The 24,916-nt window shown below is 41.4% G+C and overlaps 2 protein-coding genes and 3 long non-coding RNA genes across 6 annotated transcripts in view; 4 read left to right on the forward strand and 1 right to left on the reverse strand.

Moving 5' to 3' along the window:
* gpr179 (G protein-coupled receptor 179) overlaps window positions 1–24,916 on the reverse strand; it is a 440,981-nt gene that overhangs the window by 218,179 nt on the left and 197,886 nt on the right. The window lies entirely within an intron of this gene.
* Window positions 1,323–24,916, forward strand: part of LOC134453815 (alpha-(1,3)-fucosyltransferase 7-like) — a 47,517-nt gene continuing 23,923 nt past the window's right edge. Inside the window, exon 1 of the mRNA XM_063204598.1 lies at window positions 1,323–1,488. The gene's annotated coding sequence lies outside the window, so the exon portion shown is untranslated. The remainder of the gene's footprint in view (window positions 1,489–24,916) is intronic.
* Window positions 3,998–6,238, forward strand: LOC134453594 (uncharacterized). Of its 2 annotated transcripts, XR_010035688.1 has the most exons (4): window positions 3,998–4,081; window positions 5,189–5,248; window positions 5,363–5,451; window positions 6,153–6,238. It is a non-coding gene; the product is annotated as an uncharacterized LOC134453594 (long non-coding RNA). The 2 variants fall into 2 exon arrangements; XR_010035679.1 differs by lacking the exon at window positions 3,998–4,081 and having other exon boundaries at window positions 4,998–5,248.
* LOC134453683 (uncharacterized) lies at window positions 7,586–10,113 on the forward strand. The gene is made up of 3 exons (XR_010035710.1): window positions 7,586–9,007; window positions 9,189–9,251; window positions 9,934–10,113. It is a non-coding gene; the product is annotated as an uncharacterized LOC134453683 (long non-coding RNA).
* LOC134453750 (uncharacterized) lies at window positions 10,867–14,317 on the forward strand. Its single transcript, XR_010035757.1, has 4 exons — window positions 10,867–11,102; window positions 12,029–12,120; window positions 13,441–13,524; window positions 13,686–14,317. It is a non-coding gene; the product is annotated as an uncharacterized LOC134453750 (long non-coding RNA).

Below are 24,916 nucleotides of genomic sequence, written 5' to 3' on the forward strand. Positions count from 1 at the left end.
ATTGTTCTTTTATTTAGTTAGGCCCTTTGTCCACTCCAACGTTAAACCGTAACTTGCTGCTTTTCGCCACCGTTTTAGTGCATTGGCTGTTTTTCAGTTGCTTACTAGAATATGGTTTGATTTCACTCAGCAAAGGCTGATTATTTGAACTGTTGGCTCCCTGTTGCATTTGCCGTGGGCAGGAGCTATAATAGGGCTTGCCGTGAGGTGGCAATCATGTAGGAATACTCTCCGTAAACGCATTCAAAAACATTCATGTGAGTCAAAGTAAAAGGAGTCGTCTATTTATTCCTTCGTTGGCTGAGTCTTGCATGGCGATACAGTGCATAATCTGACGAGATGCGTTTTGCCTTGTGTTCTGAAACCGTTTTCAACGACGATGCCATTAGGCTATCCTAGACTTTGCATTGCTGCTGTACTTTACTGGCATCGCCGCTCATCTGATGTGCTGTAACAAGCCGCAGGTGTCTTCAACCGTGCTCGGCACGACGGTCGCTGAAACCACCCATTGGGGATTGCTGTTTACTTTTGTAATTCTATTAGGAGACTCCAGCTGTTCCTTAGTTGCTCCTCATTTCACTGATATTCAGTATGCTATTCCTGCTTTCAAACGCATTTCCCCCCCATCCCTTGCGATCATTTCAACAATCACTTTTATAAATATTGACTAGACCCAGCGTGCGGATGGCCAACCCACGGCGCGTCCACCTGCGAGTGGCAACCCTGTCTCATGCAATTTCGTACTATGTCACGAAAGTAATCTATAATAGGCTATTCGTGATATCTTCTATGAGAGCCCCGTTTTCGTGACAGGACTATGCATCCACAGTGTATGTATTTCAAGGTGGCATTGACTGGTCCAGCGTTTTCCAAGGCACTCCTGATGTACTGGATTCGTAAGCACCAAACCTCTTGATAGTTTTGGGGGGTTTCAGTGGACTTTATCATAGCTGTTGTCTCTTCTGTAAACCTGTTGGCCAAGTTATACTAGCTCTGTAGCCTAGACTATTAATGTTCTTGTGAACCATTGCTCCTGTTTGCTAGTCTAGGTGATTGCAGTGTGTATAGTGATAGTCCTGGCTGGGCTGTGTAGGTAATCTGGCTGTGACCTAGCTTTAGTGTGGTTGCTGCTTCACTCAGAGCTGGTGCCCTGTTTCATGCTGGTGTAACCCGAGTACTGTTGTGAATTGTCCTACTGCAACCACCATAGCTTACCTCTTGTTGACACACCCCCAGGTAGCATGCCGGTTGCTACGCACCAATTAGCTTCATAAAAAGGGCTCTGACAGACCGGTCACGCACAAGCCCTTTGTTGCGTTCTGCCCCAGTCCTCGCTGCTATATGGGAAGTGTTGGCTTCCGCAGCAGATGAAAGGCCACTAGGTAGATGGAGGATGCCTGCCCTGAGGGTTTCGTTTTGAGGATGCTGGGTGCGCCTAAAACTTTGGTGCGGTGTGTGGCAATGCTGCTTTGGTCCTAGCTACAGGAGGTAGGCTATGTTTTCTCTCTGCTCTTGTGTGTTTTAATTCAACACCGCTGGGGGCGCCTATGGGGCACCTAAGTCACGCCCTTCTACTTCCGATCCGTGGGGCTGGAGCTCTCAAAATTTTGAATGACAGTTAATGGAGCGAGTCAAGCTAAATCCTCATCCCGTTTGGCATGTGCTCCGGATTTCACATATGATGACAGTGAATTTGAAAGGTTTGGATTTGCGTCGTAAGACCACTCATTTTCGACACGCAAGAAACGTTATTTTAGCTTTTGTGCAAAACTGTGTTAGAGACTACACGTGCGCCTCGCATATCTGACGTGAACCGAGGCACAGCCAACCCCTACCGCTGCACCGCTGCTTAAGTGGCTGCACGTCGGACATGCAACGTCTGTTGTTTTGAATGACAGTTAATGGAGCGAGTCAAGCTAAATCCTCATCCCATTTGGCATGTGCTCCGGATTTCACATATGATGACAGTGAATTTGAAAGGTTTGGATTCGCGTCGTAAGACCACTCATTTTCGACACGCAAGAAACGTTATTTTAGCTTTTGTGCAAAACTGTGTTAGAGATTACACGTGCGCCTCCCATATCTGACGTGAACCGAGGCACAGCCAACCCCTACCGCTGCACCGCTGCTTAAGTGGCTGCACGTCGGACATGCGACATCTGTTGTGTAGTCCAAATAATTACATATTTTTGCACACACACAACTCAAAAATCGCTTGCCAAGTGAAATCAACAAGCACACTATTAGTTGTTATTAATTCTGAGGCACAGCATATGTGTGATCGACGGGGAAATGCGAGTTGGATCGGAAAACAGCTTTGATCAGTCCATTACAGCCCAGTCAAAAGTTTTTGCGTGTCCAGCCCCACGCGCTGCCCGGAAGGGGTGGAGACTTAGGTGCCCCATTGGAGAGAGTTGTTGAAGCTGTTTGCAATGAGGTGTAAAACCTGTTTTGTTCATGTGCTATGTATGTTTGTACATCATTTAACACTGCTGGTTTTAACATAGCTGGGTATAATCTGCATGGTTTGTTCAACTTTAGTGTGAGTTTGAGATTACACGGCATGATTTGTGTGTCCTTATGTGATTCTGAAGTACATTGCATGACTCTTGTACATTGTGTGATTCGGAAGGTGAAAAAGTGGATCGCACTCGGGTTCTTCTTTCCTTATTATTGTATTTACATAGCAGCAGAAGTGACAAACGTTTCGGCTGTTGCCTGACGAAACGCCACATGACTTTTTTTAATCTTCAAGATGTCCTGAATAAGAATTTGAGTGGTAACAGTCATACAAGAATTTGAGTGGTGACAGTAATATAACTCATTCCTACTGTACATCATATTGTACATGACCCCAGTATGCTCTAGGCTATACGTTTTAGTTCTATGTAGTTGTAAACTGTCAAGGCCTTAACAGCCATTTTGCAGTTGGTTATCATAGCTTGCCATATACCATATGTAAGCTTGGAGTGTGTAGTTTATGAATATTACATCAATTGTTTGTGTACCTATGACATTTGGAAAAATATACTTATTCTTATTAGGGGCATCTTGGAGGTTCAAAGAAGTCATGTGGCACTTGGGAAAAGCCATCTAGATCCAGACATCACAACACAATGTAATCACAGAGGAACCGTATCACTGATGCTGGTTGCTAAGGAAGATACTTTGCCTAGCAACTGTTGCTATGCAAAAGGTACACCATATACAGTATAATATATGTATAGCTTTCATATGGTATATCATAAGCTATTATAACCAACTGCATCATGGCTCTAGAGGCCTTGGCAGTGTACCACTACATAGGACTAGAATGCATGGGGTCATATACAATATGATGTGAAAAATCATAGTGGGAGTGAGTTGTATGACTGTTACCACTCAAATTCTTATTCAGGACATCTTGAAGATTAAAAAAAGTAATGTGCCGTTTTGTTGTGTGTGGGGGGGGGGGGGTGCATGGTAGGCTACCGTTCCTCCCCGTCTAATTATATGCCTAACTGTGACCTTGCATGGCTGTGTATCTTTCTGCTAGCTCAGTAGTGCTTGTGCTGCCTGTATGGCACTATTAGCTCCTCCCCTCATTCTGAGTCACTTTGGTTAAATGGCAACATCTATCTACAGTATATGGTACAATATCAACTATAGGCTATTGTTGTGTAATGTTTGGTAGTGGCTTGCCTGTTGGGTCATATTCAGCACGTTTAGGCCTTGTCATGCTCATGGAGCAGTGCCGTGGCCTCGGCTGGGGGAGGCAGCACAAAAAAGAGAAGCTACCCGGCTGGGAAATTTCCATAAAAAAATCAAGAATGCATGATTTTTATATGCATATATAGCCTAATAAATTGCACAAATGTATTTCCTCCAAAAAATTATGGATAATTACAATAATAAATAAGACACAAAATCTGCCTTGAAAAAATTAGGTATTCTGCCCAATTTCTCACTTCAAATTAGGGGGAGCTGAAGTTTGGTTGGTGGTGGGGGAGGGGAGGGGCTTTGTTAAGCTCTAACGTCTTTCTTTGAAGCTGGTGTCATGTTCCCTGGATTTAAACCGAAGAGAACCTCCTAGAGACTTCAGGTAAGTTTTAAATAACTTCAGAAGTTCCATCATCCTAGTTCAGTAGCTTCTTCACATTCATATTTTGAAGATTTGATGTTGTGGATGAGCTGTTTTGATGAGATTTTAGATACGAGGAACCTGTGCTTAGCCTGGAAGCACTGGCTACCCAATGGACTGTCTTATGGTTGAATGCTATCTATTGGGTGTGCTATTTTACACCAGATGAGTTTTCATAGTTTTCAGAACGAACTTTGAAGTTACGAAGCTTTTGCTAACTAGTGATATGTCATAGGTTTCTGGCTGTGCAGTTTCATGACTTTTCAGAACGAACTTTGAAGCAACCAAACTTCTGCTAACTAGTGCTTTATCATAGGTTTCTGGCTGCGCAGTGTTTGAAGGCACGTGTGAGATTCCAGCCGTGTAGAACTTACGTGCACTGAGCTAATCAGCTAGCCAGCTAGTCACCAGGGGAAATATTTTAGCTACGTTTTTGCCTGTTTGGATGCCCTTGCATGCACTTTTCAGCCTTAACATACAAGCTATTTTGCCTTTCAACCATTAATGTATACTATGTGCATTGTAGAAGATTTGTTTTGGCCGATTTTAATGGCCTAATGTTTGATAATGTGTTCCGTTTTAGTAAGTGTAATTTTGCTAGTCTTTAGAGTGAATTGAGATGAATTTAGAGCCTTATAAAGGGTTCCTGTGACTTCGTTTGAAATGTGCAGTGAGTGATTTTGATGTCAGAGGCCTTAATTGCTCTTTAGAATGTAAAAGTTAGCACCTTTGATAGCTGTTTTAACGGGCTCCATAGGTGTGAATTACCACCAGTGTGCCCCTTCTAACTTCTTACCTTAGCTAACCAGTCTGCAGAATGTGTTACTTGATGGAAAGTGTAAAATATATTATTTTTCTTAGACCATATTCACATACATCCAAATACCCCACTGAATTCAATTAAGATAGTGAAATGTTCTTAAGAATATAATAGTCTGTCCTGGGCTGTCTTGCAGAACTTAAAAATAATTAATGGTGTTTTGAATCTGTTGATGTATTTATTTGCACTCCTGTAGTAATTTACAGTCATGAAAGCTAAATTGTGACTTAACTTTTTTCCTCTCTCAGTAGGCTTTTTCAGATGTATTGACCAGATGTCCTGGAAGTGGCCCCTGATGCAGACCCAGTGTAAGAACATGCATGCTGGCACTGTTTCGTGTGCTTAGGCTATGACAGGTTTGACACAGTATTTGCTTTTAGTGATATTTAATCTAATCTAAATCTCATCATGTTTTGAAACAGTGTTGGGTAGCCACCCATGCACGTTGACACAGCCCCCAGCAGTGGGCACCCATGGGGATGGACCCAGGAGTGGAGGATGACCCAATAGGGTGAGCTGCTGAGACAATATCACACATATAGATAATTGTTTTAAGTGTATGGGAAATAACTAAATGTTTGTTTACATTGCACAGATGAAAATTCAGCCCACTCACTATTGACACCAGTCATACAAATGTATTAACCAGATGTCCTTGAAGTGCCCCCTGACACAGACCCAGTGCCAGTATATGCTGGCACTGTTTCAGTTGCTTAGGCCAGGGGTTCCAAAACTTCAGCATGGAAAGGCCCCCAATATACCAATAGAGTCTGGCCTAGGCCCCCCTTACATGTTTCATGCCACACTATTTTTTCTGTGCGCCCCTTTTATAACCATTGTTTAGGTCTGTGAGTCAATGGCCCCTTCGGGATATATAAAATAATAATAAAGGTAGTAATGTTCAGAGATGCACAGAATCATGACAATGCAGTTCTTTACTGTAGGAAATATATATTTTTTCCTTATTTTTACTTTATGTTGATGTACTCGGTTATTCAATTTATTACATTATTTTAATTAGCTTTTCCTGCCAAGCTGCTGCGGTCACCCTAGCACCCTCTTGCGGCCCTGCAGGTGTCCCTGACCCCCACTTTGAAAACCACTGGTTTAGGCTATGCAAGGTTTGAGACAGTATTTGTTTTTAGTGATATGTCATAAATATTTTGTGTGATATTTATTCTCATCTAAATCTCATCTCATCTTTTTGAACAGTGGTGGGTAGCCACCCATGCACGTTGACACAGCCAGCAGCGAGTACCCAGAGCGATGGACCCAGAAGTGGAGGATAATCCAATAGGGCGAGTTGCTGAGCTAATGTCACACACATACACTCACCTGCCACTATATTAGGAACACCCATTACAACTGTTCATTGAGGCAAATTTCTCATCAGCCAATCACATGGTGGCAACTCAATGCATTTGTGCATGTACCGTATTTTTTGGACTATATGTCGCTCTGGAGTTTAAGTCGCAACGGCCCAAAAATAAATTTTGAAATTGAAAAAAACATATATACGTCGCACCGGACTAATCGTCGCACATTTTTGAAAGGTTATTCTATCCACGGAATCTATGTTGTGATAGCTGGCGCATGGTAAGCTGCTGCTCAAAGACGGCATTGTTTTATAAACCAGCATCTGAAGCAGTGGCAACGCATTCAGAGGTGATGGTAATGCACCAACTAAGATGGTTTGCCAACCGCCATAAAACCACAAAAAGAAAAAGAAGAAGAAACAGTGATAACGCGCCATGTTGCCCTGTAGTCAGAACAACATTCAATTTTCGGCATTGTTTTGCGTTTGGACCGTGGGAGGGTTCGAGGCAACTTTGTTCCGTCTCCAGAGCACGCCTTTCTTTACCCCCTTTTCTGAGACTCCAGCCCATGACGGTATCAAAGGTATGGGGGATTTCATCCATGTTGTGTAGCCTATGGTAGTGTCACGTTGTGCTCGTTTGACCGATTTTCACCTGGAAGTCGGCTGACTGTCTTTAATAACACAGACGCTCGTTCTCGGATAGAGAGGCGATTGCGTTGCATAGCGCAAATAAATCCACGACAGGGGATTGCATTGCATAACGCGATAAATCCACGAGGTCCCTGACTTCCGCAAAAAGTCCTATTCATTTCTTTGGCAATGTCATGGAGCCCGTAACAAGACCGTTGACTCGCAGCGCGCGCGTTGTTCGAGAACACATTTGTCCTGTATTCAGCTCTTCTTCTAGACGTGGGCCTTGAATCTTCAGATTTTTTATTTTTTTTTCACAACATGCACATTTTCCTCCGCTTTTCTCCAGTCCCCAAACAGTTTTCCATTGCATCCAAACTTTCGTTCAGCTGCCCTATTGCCATTTTCGGCTGCATATTTAATTACTTTCAGCTTGAACTCAGCAGTAGGCTATATTAACTTCTTTTGGGTGGTATATTTCTATTCAGTCGTCATTGTAAAGGCTATTTTTTGTTGTGGTAAGTTGTAAGCTTAACATTTTTTCTATCAGTGGTATTAGGCAACACAACATAGGCCTAGTTGCGCACATAGTGCTCGCCGGTTGAGAAAAAAAAAGCATATATATGTCGCACCAGAGTATATGTCGCATGTCCAGCCAAACCATGAAAAAAAGTGCGACTTGTAGTCCGAAAAATACGGTAGACATACATACATTGTAGTTCAAACCGAGCATCATAATGGAGAAGAAAGGTTAATTAAATGACTTTGAACATGGCATGACTGTTGGTGCTGAAAGGGTTTGATTTGAGTATTTCAGAAAAGACTGATCTACTGGTATATTCACACTCAACCATCTCTAGGGTTTACAGAATGGTACTGTAAAGGGAAAAAATGCAGTGAGCAGCGATTCTGTAGTCAAAAATGCCTTGATTGCAAAGGTCTGAGGAGAATTGCCAGACTGGTTTGAGCTGATACAAAAGCAAAATTAAGTCAGATAACCCCACATTACAACCGAGGTATGCATAAGAGAATCCCTGATTACACAGCACATCAAATCCTGAGGCAAATGGGCTATAGCAGCAGAAAACCACATTTGGTGCCACTCCTGTCAGCTAAGAACAGGGAAATGAGGCAACAATTTGGACAGGCTCACCATAAACGACACTAAAAGATCGCAAAAATGTTGCCTCAGGGTCAACATGGGTCAACTCTGCCTTACATCAACATTTCAGGCTGGAGATATAATGGCATAAGGATATTTTCTTAGCACAATTTTGGCCAATTAGTACCAATTGTCTTTGTTGGAATGCCACAGCCTACCCGAGTATTGTTTCAGGCAGTTCTGAAGGCAAAAGGGGTCCAACCCAGCACTAGAGAGGTGTTCCTAGGACCTAATGAAGTTTGAAGTTGCCAGTGAGTGTAGATAAATGTTTTAGGTGTACGGGAAATCATTAAATGTTTGTTTAAGTTGTACAGATGAAAATTCAGCCGACTCACTGTTCACACCAAATGGGGAACAAGAAAGGCTAGGCAACCCGATCTTTTGACAACAGCCTCCACCATTCTATTCTAAAAATGTCAATAATATACGTGTATATCTGCTATATAATAATGTATTTGTTTTAAAAGATTATGTGGGACATGTTTTTTTTTTAAACAAATGCATATTTATCCTTTCTATCTGTAAATAATCTTGAACATATACTGAGTGTATGACAATCAAACTGCATTAATTAAATAACAAAATTGCATTATTCCAAAAGCACCTAAGACTGTATGGCTACTTTATGATAGCATATAGATATTTGTGACTATTATATTGTAAGTTACATTTGAATGGGATTTTGTCCAAAGAAGTGCTTATTAATCTTTTAGTTGCTAAATACTTTGCCTAAAACTATTGTCTATACGTTAAGACTGTGTGGGCTCCGCCCCGCCTGCCTGTGCTTTGTTTCGCAACAGAGTGCTGGATCGATAGGGGGCCAATCATCTCTAATTGAGACCCTTATAAAGACTCTGGGCGGCTCCGACTCACTCTCTCTCTCTCTTGAATCTGGCTTCTTCAGACCACAGCCCTGACGGCCACACTGAGAATGCAGACGATGGTGGTGGAATTAATGTAAGTACTATTTACTGTCTTAACAATTGTAAAAATCCATCAATATTGGTGTGTCTATGTATCCTGACGGACTTGTGCTTTGTCCTAATGAATGAGCGCCAATGCCAGTCCAGTTGTTTCTGTGTTTTACTATCTCACTAAAAGAACTTCATTCAAGATGTCTTTAATTTTTACACAACAGAACCTGGATCAGGAGTCCTCTGACAGCAGATCTGAATGGGCACCTGATGGTGAAGACATTACAGTAAGTAGGCCTACAATTAACTTTTGACAGGGATAGCTGGTGTCCTCAGTTGATCTGTGCGTTTTGCGGACACTTGATAATATTGAATATGTACATTCCTCCTTTTGCAAGGGAGTCCTATTGGGAGTCCTCTTTATTGATAAATAGTGTTGGGAAATTCTGTGAAAAATGGACGATAATACATTGCATTACATTACACTTTAATCAAAATTGTAGTGTGGGGATATATGCTTTCCTCAAGAGCTCTTCAGCCATGGAGGGAGGCAGGAGTTGGTAAGAGTAGGTACTGAATCTGTAACCCTGTGATCTACAGTCCAACGCCCTAACCATGGCTGCCCCTATATGGGGCAGTGGCCTAGTGGTTAGAGAGTTGGTCTTTCAATCTAGGGGTTGCCGGTTCAAATCCCCCCTGACCTCTCCCTACATCTACATCCATGGCTGAAGTGCCCTTTAGCAAGGCACCTAACCCCACATTGTTCCAGGGACTGTAACCAGTACCCTGAAAAATAATAGTTGTAAGTCGCTTTGAATAAATGAAAGGGTCAGCTAAGTGCAATGTAATGTAATGTAATGTAATGTAAAATGGAGTTAGTAGTGGAGAGTGGTGTGTCTGGATTTCCATTCCTTTTTTCTTTTTTTAACTGAAAATGTCTTTGCCTTTGTCTTTGTCTTTGCTCCACAGTGTGAGGAAAAGACACATACTAGAGGGAGTCGAGGACTTGGCTGTTCTACAAAATGTCACTAAGGGATGCAACTGACAGCTGAAGTAGGATCTTTTTTGTTTTTTGGCCATGACAATGCTTTGACAGTTGATAATAAACTGATAATTACGATACTATGTGCACACCATTGTTTTTATGGGTTTTTTAAAAATAATAAAATGGATGTACTCATCGAAACCACTTGGTGATGTTGTTTTATTGATTGTTAACCACATTATACTTGTAATAGATATGAATGCAAAGTTGATTAGAGCTTTGGCCTCAATTGCTATGTGGAAAATATTGCTCCATGTCTCCATTACAGAGAAATCTGATTATTTTGCAGGATTAACTGAGGCAAAAATGTCCAATAAAATTGTGGCGACAATATTACACATGATATAATGGAGAGAATCCTTCTAATTGAAATGAGGAAAGTTCCTTGATTTATTTGTAATTTGACATATTTTATTCATGCAAAAATGTCCAATAAAATTGAGGCGACAATATTACACGTGATATAATGGAGGGAATCCTTCCAATTGAAATGAGGAAAGTTCCTTGATTTATTTGAAAAATGTCATAATTTATCCATGCCAAAATGTCCAATAAAATTGAGGCGACAATATTACACGTGATATAATTGAGGGAATACTTCCAATTGAAATGAGGAAAGTTCCTTGATTTATTTGAAATTTGTCATAATTTATTCATGCAAAAATGTCCAATAAAATTGAGGCGACAATATTACACGTGATATAATTGAGGGAATACTTCCAATTGAAATGAGGAAATTTCCTTGATTTTTTCAAAATTTTGCCCGATTTATTCAAGGACACAGGGAAAAGTGCACAATTATTTAACGTTATTTTGCAAAGAATATTTAGATTATTGAGTAGTGTCTCGCTGCGGCCCGCGGGAAGGCGTGGCTATGACATCAGTCCCCGCCCATCAGGCACAGGTGCATTCTGGGATTGCTTAGCCCGATTGATGCCAGAACACAGGCCTGTGTGCCAGAAACGGTCATAGAAATAATCCCGTGGGTGAAATTCCGCCAAAATCGGATGATGGGGAGAGAAAGTGAAGAGAAAACATGCCACTCCGAGGATACCAATCTTCACGTTTTGTTTCATGAGGAAAATGACTAAAGGTGAGCGTTACGTTACAGTTATTTTCAGGGACAACAATGATGGCTCCTACCTAATTTAACTGCACATTGCTAAATTTAGCCAGACGCAGGCCACGTTCAATACCGGTATTTCTGATTAATAATGATGTACTTCGTGTCATTTGTGTTGTATTTCTCTCATTTGGCAATATCAAACTATATATTACAAATTTGTCAAATATATGGGAAGTTAGTTACTTCGCTGGCGCAAAGGATAACTGAGTGGCAATAATTTAGCCACTTAGCAACCATGTGGTGCAGATCCACTCGTAAACAAGGGATGCAGCAAGGTGAATACGACGTGACCATTGCTGGTTCTCAAATGGTGCACTTCTGCACTTCATTGTTTATTGTTCAGTGCATATGGGGTATTAATTGCGCACTGAAAGATAGTGCCAAAAGAGAACAGGCGCACCATTTGAGACACATAGCTCACATGAGCTCAGAGGGCGCTACTAGTAGCCAACGCAGTCAAACAGAATTAGTAACCGTACCAGAACTTCCACTGAGCTCTATCCTCCTTATTAAAAACATGTTTGGCTGTTGTTATAGAGTTGGGAAGGGCTATGTTGACTTGCACAGTAGACCTCCTGACTAGAATAGCCATGCGTTTGGTGTAGTAGCTTGCACAGACTAGCAGATGGCAAGGAAGAGAGGCAAGAATGCCCTCCCATTTGTTTTTGTTTCAGATAAACTGATATCATAAAATAACTGAACAATTCAAAGAACATGACTGGCTATAGTTAGTTGTGTGCCTAGTGTCAAAGTGGATATGGATTGTTTTGTATGCTTCTTTCATAAAAGGTAGAAAAGATGAAAGTGGACGAGTACAGTATAATAGACAAATTCTGTGCACATTTTTGAAATGGATTTGTTTTTCGTTTTTTTTCCCCTCTACATCCTACCAGGTTTCTTACAACAGATGGACCCAAGGGCCTGGATGACGGAAAACTCCAGAGAAGGGACCTTGAATTTCTCTCCATTAACCTAATCACACAAGGTTAACATTGCTTTCTCGCAATATTAGTATTTAGGTTTAATGTGTAGTTGCATTGCTCATCAGTTACAATATGAACAATATTAGTCTGACTGGTAGCTTGCAGTGTAGAAATGTCATGATTTGACTGTCATTACGTTTGCATTGATGCAAAGTAGACAATAACTTGACATATTAATATGAATGCATCAGGGAAGAGATGTGTGTGGGAAATACTTAATTCTGATCGGCCAAATCATGAAAACACAACATGTCACATGTCACATTTCTGCAGATTTGTAAGAATATCTTTTCAGTGGACAATGTTTCACTTTGAAATTTCACTTTGACACAATGAATAGCAACCTGTATACAACTTGTACAACTGCTTTAATTTGTCACTCACTCAAAAAAAAAAAAAAAAATACAGCCATTAATGTTTTAAACATTTACCCACAACACCAAGATAAACAAATCTGCTACCGGAGTTATCGGACTGTTGCAGAACTGTTAAATCAAGCATGCTATGGGATTTTAACATGGGATGTGCTAATTTTGGTGAGGTACATTTTGTGACATTAATGGCTGTATTTCAAATGATTTTCAGTGAAGCAATGTGGGGTTAGGTGTCCTTACTTAAGGGCACTGCAGTTATGGATAGAGGTGTAAGGAGAGGTAAGGGGGGTATTTGAACAACCCTCTGATCTTAAGACCACATCCCTAACCACTAAGGCATAGGAGAATGTTCAATACATGGTTGTGCAGGCTACTCCCCATGTTCTATTTTTGTTGCTCTCATTTTTATTGTCTGTCTTTTATGCCCTGCAGGATATTGTGCCTGTTTGGGTAAGACAGCTACATGGTTTAACCAACAGGTGGCAGTATGAGACCAGATATACAGTAAAGACAACTGTGACTATTTTCAAGACTTCTGTATGTACTAGTCTAGGGGGAAATTATATGGCACTTAAGAAACAGAAGTGTCATTGGAGTTGTGATGGGCCGGAAAACAAAACATACCCTCTGTTAATGTGATGTAGCAAACGATTGTATGAGAGTTAGTATGATATATTGGCTTCGATTTCCCTTTTAATTTCATTACAAAATACTCTTGCACAGTTGACACCCATATCAACGAAAAGAAAAGACTGGAAAAGCATAAAGCTGACCACAGTCCAAAAACTTATTTTGTTCGGCTGCTATTCATTCTTTTGTGTGTGTGATTTTGTTTGGCTGCTATTAATTCTTTGCTTTTTTGTACAGGTGGTACATGTGTATAATATATTATGATACGTATTTGTAGTAAATTTCTCTTGTCCTTTGACTGTCTATTTATTACAACAGATGAAGAGCCTCACTTCAGGATCTGTATAGCAGAGGAGGACGTGTAAGCTGTAAGGCGTTAAGTTCTGCCAGGAGGATGAGACGGTATTCAGCTCAATTATTCTCTTGCATTAACCAACCAATCACTGTTCTTGTTCTTAGGCACACCCTCTCCCTTGTATTCTCATTCATTTACCTAGAGCCAATAGGATGCCTGCCCGCTCATTTATAAACCTTCTGTCTATCTCTGCTCTTCCACTGACTAGAGTGCGCAGGTGCCGACGCCCCCACCGCCTCCACTTCAGCCTCCATCGCTGGCCGGTCCTCGTCCCATGAGGAGGCTCTGCGAGGTGTCCCTGCTTTTGACGCCTTGCCACCACAAGGATTGTGAGAACCACCACCTCCAGCCACCGTCACCATTTGGTAGCCCAGGCCCCCCCCCCCCCAGGGGGGGGTTACCCATCGGCAGGATATGCGCCCTCTTCATCTGAATTATTCAAAGCAGGCGGGGGCCTACGCCAAAGAGAATCACTACTGCATACTTCAGTGTCTCAATAAATATCTTAAACTTTAATTTGGTCTATCGAGTCTTTCATGGTAGAAGTGGAGCTTCTCCCTATTCCCCCTCCCACAAATCCATGAAAAATGCACTTTTATTGACTGTGGAATTGGACTGTGTAACTATTTTGTACACAAATGTTATATGACCCACTCTTGCACCTTTATTGCTAATCACAGCTCCTTGTCTACCTCTACTGCACTGCCACTTATATGACTGAATACTTAAAGCCCGGCCTCTGGACTGTACAACAAAGCTTTAGTAGTCTATGCGGATTGAACTGTGAATTACTATTGGTCTGGACTCTGTGCCACATGGCTCTGTCTGTAATTCATCTTCTTATTCCTGTATACGTGTAACCCATCTTAGTTTTGTATTGATGACACAGCCTATTGTAAATACTAACCTGATTTGCCGTAGATTGTGTAGTGTTGTACTAGCAGTAGCACTTGTACTATATTATTACTTGATATATATTGCTTTTTTGCATATGGGGACTGTTTCAAAACTACATCTCACTGGACTTGTATAGTGGCAGTGTTAATTTTGCTGCAAATCTGTGCTGCTATGAGTGAAATGGTCACAAAGAACATTTTGTCTCAGGACTGTTTTAGTGTGCTTCCATTCCATGTTCCATTATTTTGCAAACTTACAGTATTCCTTTTGGACAATTAAACGAAATATCAAACCTAGTTTATAGTTACAACAGATATGTAGTTTGATATAGTTACATCGCGGCTCATTGAAATTGTGCTGCCTATTGCCAAATTTCATCTTGAATATTTATTTGATCTTGAACACTGCTATGTAATAGACTAATATAACTAATAAATTAATAGTATGGCCTACAGTAAGATTTGCAGATAAAGATAGGCATCTTTGCATCATAAATGTAGCCTACATACATTATGTAAATTTACATCACTAGTCTATCTGGAAAGTCGAATTGGCAGACGTGGGGAAGATACATCTTTTCGTGTATTGAAAGTGCATTTTTTCCCAGTCATAATGAACCGAAGAATTTGATGGTGGTGGTAAGTGAAAAAGGGAACCTTTGTAAAAGGAAAGCATAAATTATTGAAATGAATTACTAAGAATATAACACACTGCGCCTTTAAATAATTTTTGTAACAATTAATTGGGTAGGCCTAATGGTGTAAAATATGTTTGTGATGGGGAAGAAAACATGCCATTGGTAGCTAACCATAATTTTAAATTTCTTTACAAATGCTGACATAGCCTAAAATGTCATACTGGATTAAGTTTCCTTTTATTAAAACTAGTCATACGTTAAATGCGTGCAAAGTTGTGTGATGCTTTAACAAGTGCTTAATAAAAGCACAAAAATGCGATATCAGCTGTGATTTCAGAGTGGTTTTAGCGATCAAAATACCTACGATACTGCCCTTGTCTTGGATGTGCGGGCTTGATAACGAATGAATGTAGTCAGAGAAAGAAGTTTAGCCACAGACCTCTATGTGTTGCGCGATCAAAATGCATACAATCCCAGAATGCACCTGTGACTGATGGGCGGGGACTGATGTCATGGCCACGCCTTCCCGCGGGTCGCAGCGAGAGGTACTTGAGATTATTTGCTTAATAATAACGTTGGGAAAATTTTGTTTAATATTTTTACGCGTAATAAATCGCCTCAATTTTTTTATGCATTTCCATTGTGTCTCTTTTTACAGTGCAGGTCACGTCGGCGGCGTCCTTCATACAATCTGTGTAAATCATGTTGGCTCTGAATGTTGCCGTGCCTGGATAATTTTGATGATTTCGTCTGCTTTGCTGCCAACTGCATAGTAAACATAGGCTTAGCTAATGCCGTTAGCAAATTAGTCCATCAGAGCAGATATGCCGAATCCCGCCCACTGAATGCAAAAACAATGTGCGAGTTAGGTCTCCTAAGGGGGCGCTGTCCCCCCTTCTTCTGAGTTGAAGATTAATAGATTAATATACTTCTCTCACAACAGAAAACAGGTCAGAAAGGTTGCGTGCTTCAGTGTGTGAATATAATATAGAGGAGCCCAACCTCAAATACAGGTTTGTGTGTGTGTGTATTTTGCCCGCATGTGTGAGTGAACCAGGAAGCAAATTAATAGTGTGGGGGGTGAAAACGATAGGGGCATGCCATGGGCTGAGTCATATATCTGGCTAACACGCCATAGTCATTAAAAACACAAGCAAACAGCAACAACATCAACACATGAGCTTGCCTGATCATTTACAGTAATAAACACCATGGACAAAATGGGCCAAACAGCATTCCAAAAAGCATACCGTCCTGCTGCTAATAAAATATGAATGAACACCACTACAGGCATTAATATAACAATCAATGGATGTTGATAGCCTATTTGGACAGACGATTTGTCTTCACCCTTTTTAAACCACAATCAAATTAACTGTCTGGGATTTTTCAGAAGGTCGTAATGGAGCATGTAGACAGGTCATCAGTTTTAAAAAGATTAAAACTTGGGGCCATCTATGTGCTCCAAAATTCAAAATGCTCTCTGTTTTTCAGAATGGCAGACTTTCACACATTTTTCTCAATACTGTAAGGCCATAATTATCAATAAAGATTACCTAATTTTCAGGTAATTGTCCTATCTCCTTACAGACGTGAGTATAAAGGTTGTCTAGAAAAAGGCATGAATATAAGTATCTTGCCACTTTGAAATATGCAAAGGATTGAATTTCACAAACAAAAAGGCATATTGTCCTGCCAAACTGTGTGTGTGTGTGTGTGTGTGTGTGTGTGTGTGTGTGTGTGTGTGTGTGTGTGTCTGTGTGTCTGTGTGTGTCTGTGTCTGTGTCTGTGTCTGTGTCTGTGTGTCTGTCTGTGTGTCTGTCTGTGTGTGTGCCTGAGTGTGCTTCTTTACATACACTGACATAGACACAGTTGACTGGGTGTGTGTGTGGGGGGGGAGTAGGGGGGAATGAATGATGTGGAGGAGCGGGGAGATGAATGAGGGGGTGAGCGGGGGTAGGGGGGCAGAGTGGGGGTGGGGGGGAATGAGCCTGGGTTGAATTAGGGGGTGGGGGGGTCAGGGTTAGAATGGTGTATGGGGGGATGAGAGGCAGTGGGGGGGAATAGTGTGGGGGTTCGGGGGGGCAGAATAGTGTGTGTGTGTGTGGAGGGGGGGGGGGGGGGGGGGGGTGGAGGGGTAAGTTGAGTGGGGGGGGGTTGACCTGCCAAACTTTTCATATTGGATGGGGGGTGGGGGTGGGCGAATATTTTGTGGGGGGTGGGCGGAGAATGAGTCAGGGGGGTGAGCATGGGGGGCAGAATAGTGGGGGGGGGGGTGAATGAGGGGTCGGGGGCAGAGTAGTGTGGGGGATGAGTGAGGGGGTTGGGGGTCAGAATAGTGTGTGGGGGGGTGGGTGGGGCAGAATAGTGTGTGGGGGGAGATGAGTAAGGGGGTGGGGGAGGCAGAATAGTGTGTAGGGGAAAAACACTGTAGAGCAGGGGAGAGATGAGCGGGGGATACGCGCGGGCACACACGCATGCAAACTCAGCTTTGCTTTATGGAAAAAAATGTAGGCCTGAAAAACTTTTGGTCAGTAATCTAATGTTTGGCAGGTCAATAGCCTGTTTTTAGCAGTCAACTGTATATGTGTAATTCAATCATTTTCTGGCAACAATCCTTAGGATATTTCAAAGGGGCAAGATATATATTTACATCTTTCTGTTGCCAACCTTTGTACTCAAGTCTGTAGATAGGAGATAGGACAGAATTTCACTGAAAATAGGTTATCTTATGTTTATTGATAATTATGGTCTTACAGTATTGAGAAAAATGTATGAAAGTCTGCCATTCTGAGAAACAGAGAACATTTTGAATTTTGGAGCACATTTGAGATGGCAACCAGTTGGTGAATCTTTTTCAATAGGCCTTCTGGTCTGTAATCCAATGTGAAAACCCTGACAGGACAATAGGCCTAATTTCCCCAGCCATAGACTCTGTATGTGCATTTCAATCATTATTTTCAGCACTTTCCTTTGGATTTTGCAAGGTGGCCAACTCTATTTTCATGTGTTTTAGTTTAGTCAACCTTTGTAAACATGTTTGTAAGGAAATAGGACAGAATAGTGCTGAAAGTAGTTAATCGTTCATGAATATCACCTTATAGTACAATGTAATAATGCATGAAAACCAGTCATTTTGGAAAATGGCGGCCATATTGAATTCTGAGCAAAAATTGACGTGGCCCCATGTTTTAATTTCTTCCAGTAGGTCCTCTGGTCAGTAATCCACAGAGAAAAGTGCGGTAGGACGAAAGGCCTAATTTTCCCAGCTGATGACCTGTCTAATGTGGAGGCTGGTGAACAAGGAAAGAACTGAACTGAAAACCAGTACGACCACTGCGTGTGTGTGCGTTGCTGGTGAACAAGGAAAGAACCTTTACTGCAAACCTGTCTGTTTTTATGAATGGGTTATAAAAAATACTCTACTCTATTTATTCTCAAACCCTGCTGGTCTCCTAAAGGGGCGTTCACCCGACGTGAGATGGATCCCGGATATGAATCAAGATGATGAATCTTGATCTACTTAGAAAATCTTTACCGTTAGCTTCTGTGGTCAGTGGCACTGTTTCCCTGTGTAGTCGTGGTGCCGCTGTTAGCCTATAGTCCGAATTAGCACTGCTTGCTCGCCAAGCGTACTCTGTAGTGTTGCTCATGTTTTTGTTACTGGTTGCCTGTGTTGCTTTATAGGACTTTAATCGTGCTGTCTGGCTAATGTTTGTCCTGTTAGCATGGAGCCCTATCTCACACCTTTCGTGAAGTCTTCACGAAAAAATAGAGTAATTTTCGTGGTGCATTCACGTTATTGCCCGCCTTTCGTAAAGTCTTCACGAAAATAATAGATTAATTTTCACGCTGCCTATTCACTTGAATTGCCCCACTGCTGCTATGGTTATCCAAACGGCTGCAGGGGCGGGGAGGGGGTGCTGACAGAACACTGCTGATACACTCGGGACCACAGACCTGTATTAACCTAGACTGGCAATGCCCCTCGAAATTTTCGGATTTCTCAGAGCCTCAGAATCGTAGTCCGCCATCTTGGTGGAGACTCCCGTAATTACGTAATGACGTCATGCACCGATGGGTTTTTAAAAAAAAATATTTTTTTGCAACACTGGTTCACTAGTTAAGTTGGACCAGGCCATGTGTAACGTCTTTAGAACAATAGCTCTAGTATAAATTAATGTTCTAGAAAAGTCTCGCTCTCAAGTGGCTCGTTATTTTCACAGCTGCAATGTGCTGTGCCGTGTTGTTGCTAGGTTACCTTCAGCGTCCTTGGGGGGGTATTAATAATAGCACAGTTACCGGTAGCTTCACTGAAAACGTACGGCTTATTTAAGAAATATACATACCTATATACACAGTTGTCATTACATCCGAGTTAAGTACATAAAATAAGCTTTACACACGTAGGCATGGCCGATTCAGTGTCACAAATATCCACAAACCAAAGGGCGTGACTTAAGGGCAGATTATAGTTCAGCAACGGCGCCTGTTGCTTACGGTCGCTAACCACTGTTGATGTTATAGATCTGCGCACGAGGTCTCATGTCGTTAGCTACATTTGGCTACATTGCTACAAGGCTACAATACAGTAGTCAGACTGAAGGCATTGTGCTGCGAGTGCTAAACTGATGTATTGTTTGTTTGTTACTTACTAATTCAGTCATTGTAGCTTCATTTATTTACACAGACTAGAAAGAAAGTTTTCGTATTCCACAGAATATTGACAGTTTGGGTCTCGTAAACTACCGGAGAACTGTGCCGCCACGAGAACAAGGAAGTATCGAGACGACCAATCACAGCGCCTTTTCTCTACGACCTTCGCAACCGTCTGTTGCGTAGTCAGGATTTTTTTGAGGCGCGCGACGACGGTTGCAGAGCCTCTGCGCGGGGGGTGTGGTCGCGCACAGACGGTTGCACAGGCTCTGCAACCGTCAGCGCCAATAAGTATAAATTGGCCTTTAGGTTCCCCATTTGATTCCCAATTTAAAATGGGGCCAGCATTTTCATAATAATGGCCATGCCCCCTCCCCACATCATTGGCTATTTTTGGGTGGATATTTTTTTGTATTTTTATGTAGCATCACGTGTGTAATATTTATTCAGTCTCAATATTTAGGAGGTATGATATCCAAAAGGGGTTGTATTGCTGATGATGGGGTGATGTTTTCACTAAAATGTTTTTCTGCTGTGGGGCTATGGCTGTAGGCAAACTAGGCAATACAGTATATATGTTTACATGTTTCCTTGTTCAGCATAATACTGTATATTTCTTGTGTGTTCCCTCTATGGTACCTAAATCTTGTTTGTCCATTGTAAATCACAACTTCTCATGCCCACGCAACATTTCCCCCTTACCCACTTACGTCGGTTTTCCTGCCCACGCTCTAACGGTAAACAGGATGCGGTTTGACCTTCTTTTACTCAGTAGATTTACCCACTCTGTGGTAACCTGGTTGGTCCTCACGCAGATGGTTGAAGTTGAGCGGAAATGCACAAGGGTCTGCATGAGAACCAGGTTAACTCTGGGGTACCTTTGCTTGAGTAGGACTACAGCAATGGAAAATGACTACTTTTTAATCATCATGTGCCCCTGCTCCTTCGCGTTCAAAGGGTGGCGTAGATGTGGTTTTGACATATCAAAGAAAAGCCCTGAAGCACTGACACCTGGATGTTCAATAACTATGTTCACGGTCTTTACCACCTTAGGAGACACTTCGGCCCATGAGAATGTCAAACGTGAGTGGTACTTCATCATGTTGTGTATGATAGTGTCACGTTGTGCTCAGCTATTTGGTTTGTCAGAAACCCGTGGAAATGATCAATTTGGAAGTCGGCAGGCAGTTTTTGACAGCGATGCTCGTGCTCGGATAGATGGGCGTTTGCGTTGCATAACGCAATAACTCCACAACATGGAGCCGTAATTACACAGTTGACAGACTTCGACTCACACCGCCTTTAACCTTCGGCTAGCTTTTTTTTTTTTTTTTTGAGGTGGCACTTGATTTTTTAATTCTGTTTTTTTTTTTTTTTTTTTTTTAGACAGTATGTTTAAGTTTTCAACGAAGTTATATAGGAACAGACAAGTTTAAAATAAATGAAAAAAAGACAATGATTAGAAAATGAGTTGCAGGAAAATTGAAATGGCAAAAATAGAAACAAACACAAAACAGACAGGGTGTACAAACTAAGGCAATGACTTTTCTTGACTAGTGCAAAGAAAACATTAACAGCAATAATAAAAGAAAGAAAGAGGTGGTTAGCTTATCACATAAGTTCAAGGTCCCCTTCAAAGTCTTCAAGATGGTCTAAGAATGGCTGCCATATCTTATAAAATTCTCTCCTTCGGCTAGCTTTTTTCCCCCTTAACATTTTCCTCCGTTTTTCTCCAGTCCATAAACGCGGGCTCAGAAGTCTGTATGCATGAGCCTCCCTTTGAATATTCCCAGCAAGTTTGCAAGCATTCTGCCACTAGTTTCTGTGAGTAGCCTAGTCGGTGTGCACTGCGCACTGAAACATGGTGCTTGAACTGCAAGTAGACAAATGCGCCATTTGACATAGGCTTCGATGATGTTCTCGGACATGAAATGGTGTGATACTAAAGGTTGATAAATAACAATGTCTGACCAATAAACGAAAGGCACATCCTGGGGGGGGGGGGGGGGGGGGGGGCATCTAACATCCCTCCCCACCACTCTGGACCCATACCAATTTGCCTACTGCCCCAAGCACTCCACTGATGACGCCATAGCAACAGCACTCCACCTCTGCTTGGATTAGGGATGGGCATACGGTGAAAATGTCTTTCTTCGTCTATCGTCGGGAGAATTAATGATTAATAATCGGTTAACCATTAACATTTTTATATTAAAAACAGCACACATTTAGGCCCACCATGCCCTATACTCTTGTATAACAAAAATACATCAAAAATATCATGTTTTTCTTCGAGGATTTGTTTTTATTAACAACACAAGTGTCAAGTGATTAACAAGAAAAGTTAAACCTGAATTGGTGCGCAATGCGCAAATGAGGGAGGCTTCAAGTTGCGAGCCAACAACGAAGGCACATAACGGTGCAGACATCGAGGCGAGGCTAGGTTGAGATGAATCACCGCCGTCTTTTACAAGGCTTGGATGCGCAGTGTTCAAGTGATACATCATGGTCATTTTCGATGAACTGTATTTGTAATTCACATTGCAGTAATTACAGTACACTAACCGAAAATGGTCCCACGCCACACTTCGCCGAGACCTCTTCATGGTTAGGCAAAGCCCGCTCTATGGAAGCTTGCATGTAACAAACAAGTCAAGCCAGGGTACGGTGATGGTGAGATATTGCCCCCTGCTGCCCAAATTGTGCAGGTGTAACAGCGAAATGCATTGCATTGAGGACGTGCACTAATGACCTACTAACCCCAACTCCGATGAAGTTGGGACGTTTGGTAAACAGTGAATAAAATCAAAATGCTATCATTTTCAAAACACTCAATCTATTCATTAGATGGAGAATAGTGAAAAGACAACATATTAAGTGTTAAAACCGAGAAAAAATATTGTTTTGGGGGACATATGTACTCATTTCTAATTTGAGAAATCCAACACGTCTCAAAAGAGTTGGGACGGGGACAATAAATGGCAGCAAATGTCGAGGAAGACTAAAAACAAAACAAAAGACAACACTTAACAGTTAAATACTAAACCGATGAGATGATTTTATATAAAAAACAGTGTTAATTCCTATCTTGGACATGATTTCACCAGCTTAAATGGTGGGTGTATTCCTTGTCATGTTTTGCAATGTTTTCCTTTCTGTAGTGCTTACAGTGTGACAGGTCTTGACCAAAAACCCACCATTTTATCACATGCTGGTCCTTATGATGGAGCCAAACTGTTAAAACATAGTAGAGAATGCAATTTGACCTTAATATGTGGCAGTAATCGAAGATCTCCCTTCAAAATATAATGCATGAGTGGCTTTTCATGCTGTTTAAAACCCATTTATACCATTCAGCACTGTATTTAACTCTACAGATGAGTGAGAACATCTTAACCAATGCACTACTGCATCCGCATGCCATCATGGAGGCTGACTTTTGAAGCTAGCACTAACACAAGTTGGATGGTCCATTTTCACTGTAGCACAGGATGTGCAATGCTCTATTATTGTCAAAAAGAATGGACTTCTACAACTTCTGCTGACTTCTGTAAGCAAAGGACAGTTTCCCATGTCTTCTGGGTCTATTTCAAGTGAGCTCAGGTGCTTAGGAGAATGTTAAACCCCTGTGTCATTTTCATGCATTAAGCATTCTTAATATGGTCAATTTTCAATAGCTCTAGCACTCCAGGAATTAGAGTGAGACTACAGCCAATATATATTTCATGATGTCATGAACCTATACAATGATTTTATTAACAAAAATATGTCTTATATACACTAAATCGTGGTAAATCAAAGGGAATTCAAAAATGTATGTAATAACTATGGTAATTATTCCCTTTGCATCTTTAATTCTGAGTGACTCAGCCTCTCTGTGATGATCTTATACCTGGACACCTATATTGTCCGTCAGTACAATTCATTTTGAAATGTTCTTCTTTGTTGTTTTATCTTATTTGGATGTTTACTAAATTTCACTGATCCCCGTCCCAACTCTTTTGAGACGTGTTGGATTTTTCAAATTAGAAATGAGTACATATGTCCCCCAAAACAATATTTTTTCTCGATTTTAACACTTAATATGTTGTCTTTTCACTATTCTCCATCTAATGAATAGATTGAATGTTTTGAAAATGATAGCATTTTGATTTTATTCACTGTTTACCAAACGTCCCAACTTCATCGGAGTTGGGGTTTGTACATCAGTGTTTCTCAACCCTTTTTTAGGCGAGGCACCCTTTCAATTCATTAAAAATTTCAATGCACCCCAAACCAACAAGCCGTATCGCATCCGATAGGCCTACCACACAAGCTTAGAAAAGTAACACATTTGGAGACGTCACACGACCTACGTGCGAAGTTGCAGCTGACTGGGGCGACTTACTTTATTGTGCGTAAATGACAAATGAAAGATTCTACTGACTAACATTAATTTATCAATTTAGACAAATATGTATTATATTGCATAATTTATGTATCAGCCACGTTTCCGCGGCACCCCTGTTGAGAAACACTGACCTACATTCAAGATTTTTTTGTTTAACGGTTCGTCGGCGAAAATTAATTTCTTCGAATAAATGTTTAATGATCAATCATCGGTTCATCGATTAATTATGCCCATCCCTAGCACGGATGCTGTTCATTGACTTCAGCTCCGCGTTCAACACCGTCATCCCCCAACATCTGGTGAACAAGCTGATAGTGAGGCTTGTTAAGTCAATATTCCATAAGAATCTTTCACTTGGTGATACAAGCACCAAATCAGGTACACAGGTTCTCCAGGGCCTACTCTCCCAGAAAAGGTCGCTATCCAGCTGTTTTCGTCTTAGAATGCCAAGTAATCAAGACATCTGAGTGATGGAAATATTAAAATGCATGAATTCTGACCAGGACAACTTAATAGTATCAATATTTCATCACGAAATGGCCACCACTTTTCAAAATGGCAGGCCTTACATGACTGAAAATGCATATTTATGACATACAGCTGTCCGATAGCAGGTATTCATTAATACATACTAACCTTGCCATCACTGTTGGACTACAATGTCGTAAAAACAATTTTGCTTACATTCTGTATTAGAGTGATGTTATAGCACAACCAGGGCACACTGGTGACATCACTGCTGTGAGACTCAGCATGGGGATCAGTGTCGGCTTGTGGTACAATAGCTGTAGTTGTAGTTTACTAACTCTTTTAGTAGTATACTCACTTTAGTTGTTAGTATTTATAGTCTCCCATATGC

Source organism: Engraulis encrasicolus, chromosome 1 (genome assembly GCF_034702125.1).
Source record: "Engraulis encrasicolus isolate BLACKSEA-1 chromosome 1, IST_EnEncr_1.0, whole genome shotgun sequence".
Taxonomy (NCBI): Eukaryota; Metazoa; Chordata; class Actinopteri; order Clupeiformes; family Engraulidae; genus Engraulis; species Engraulis encrasicolus.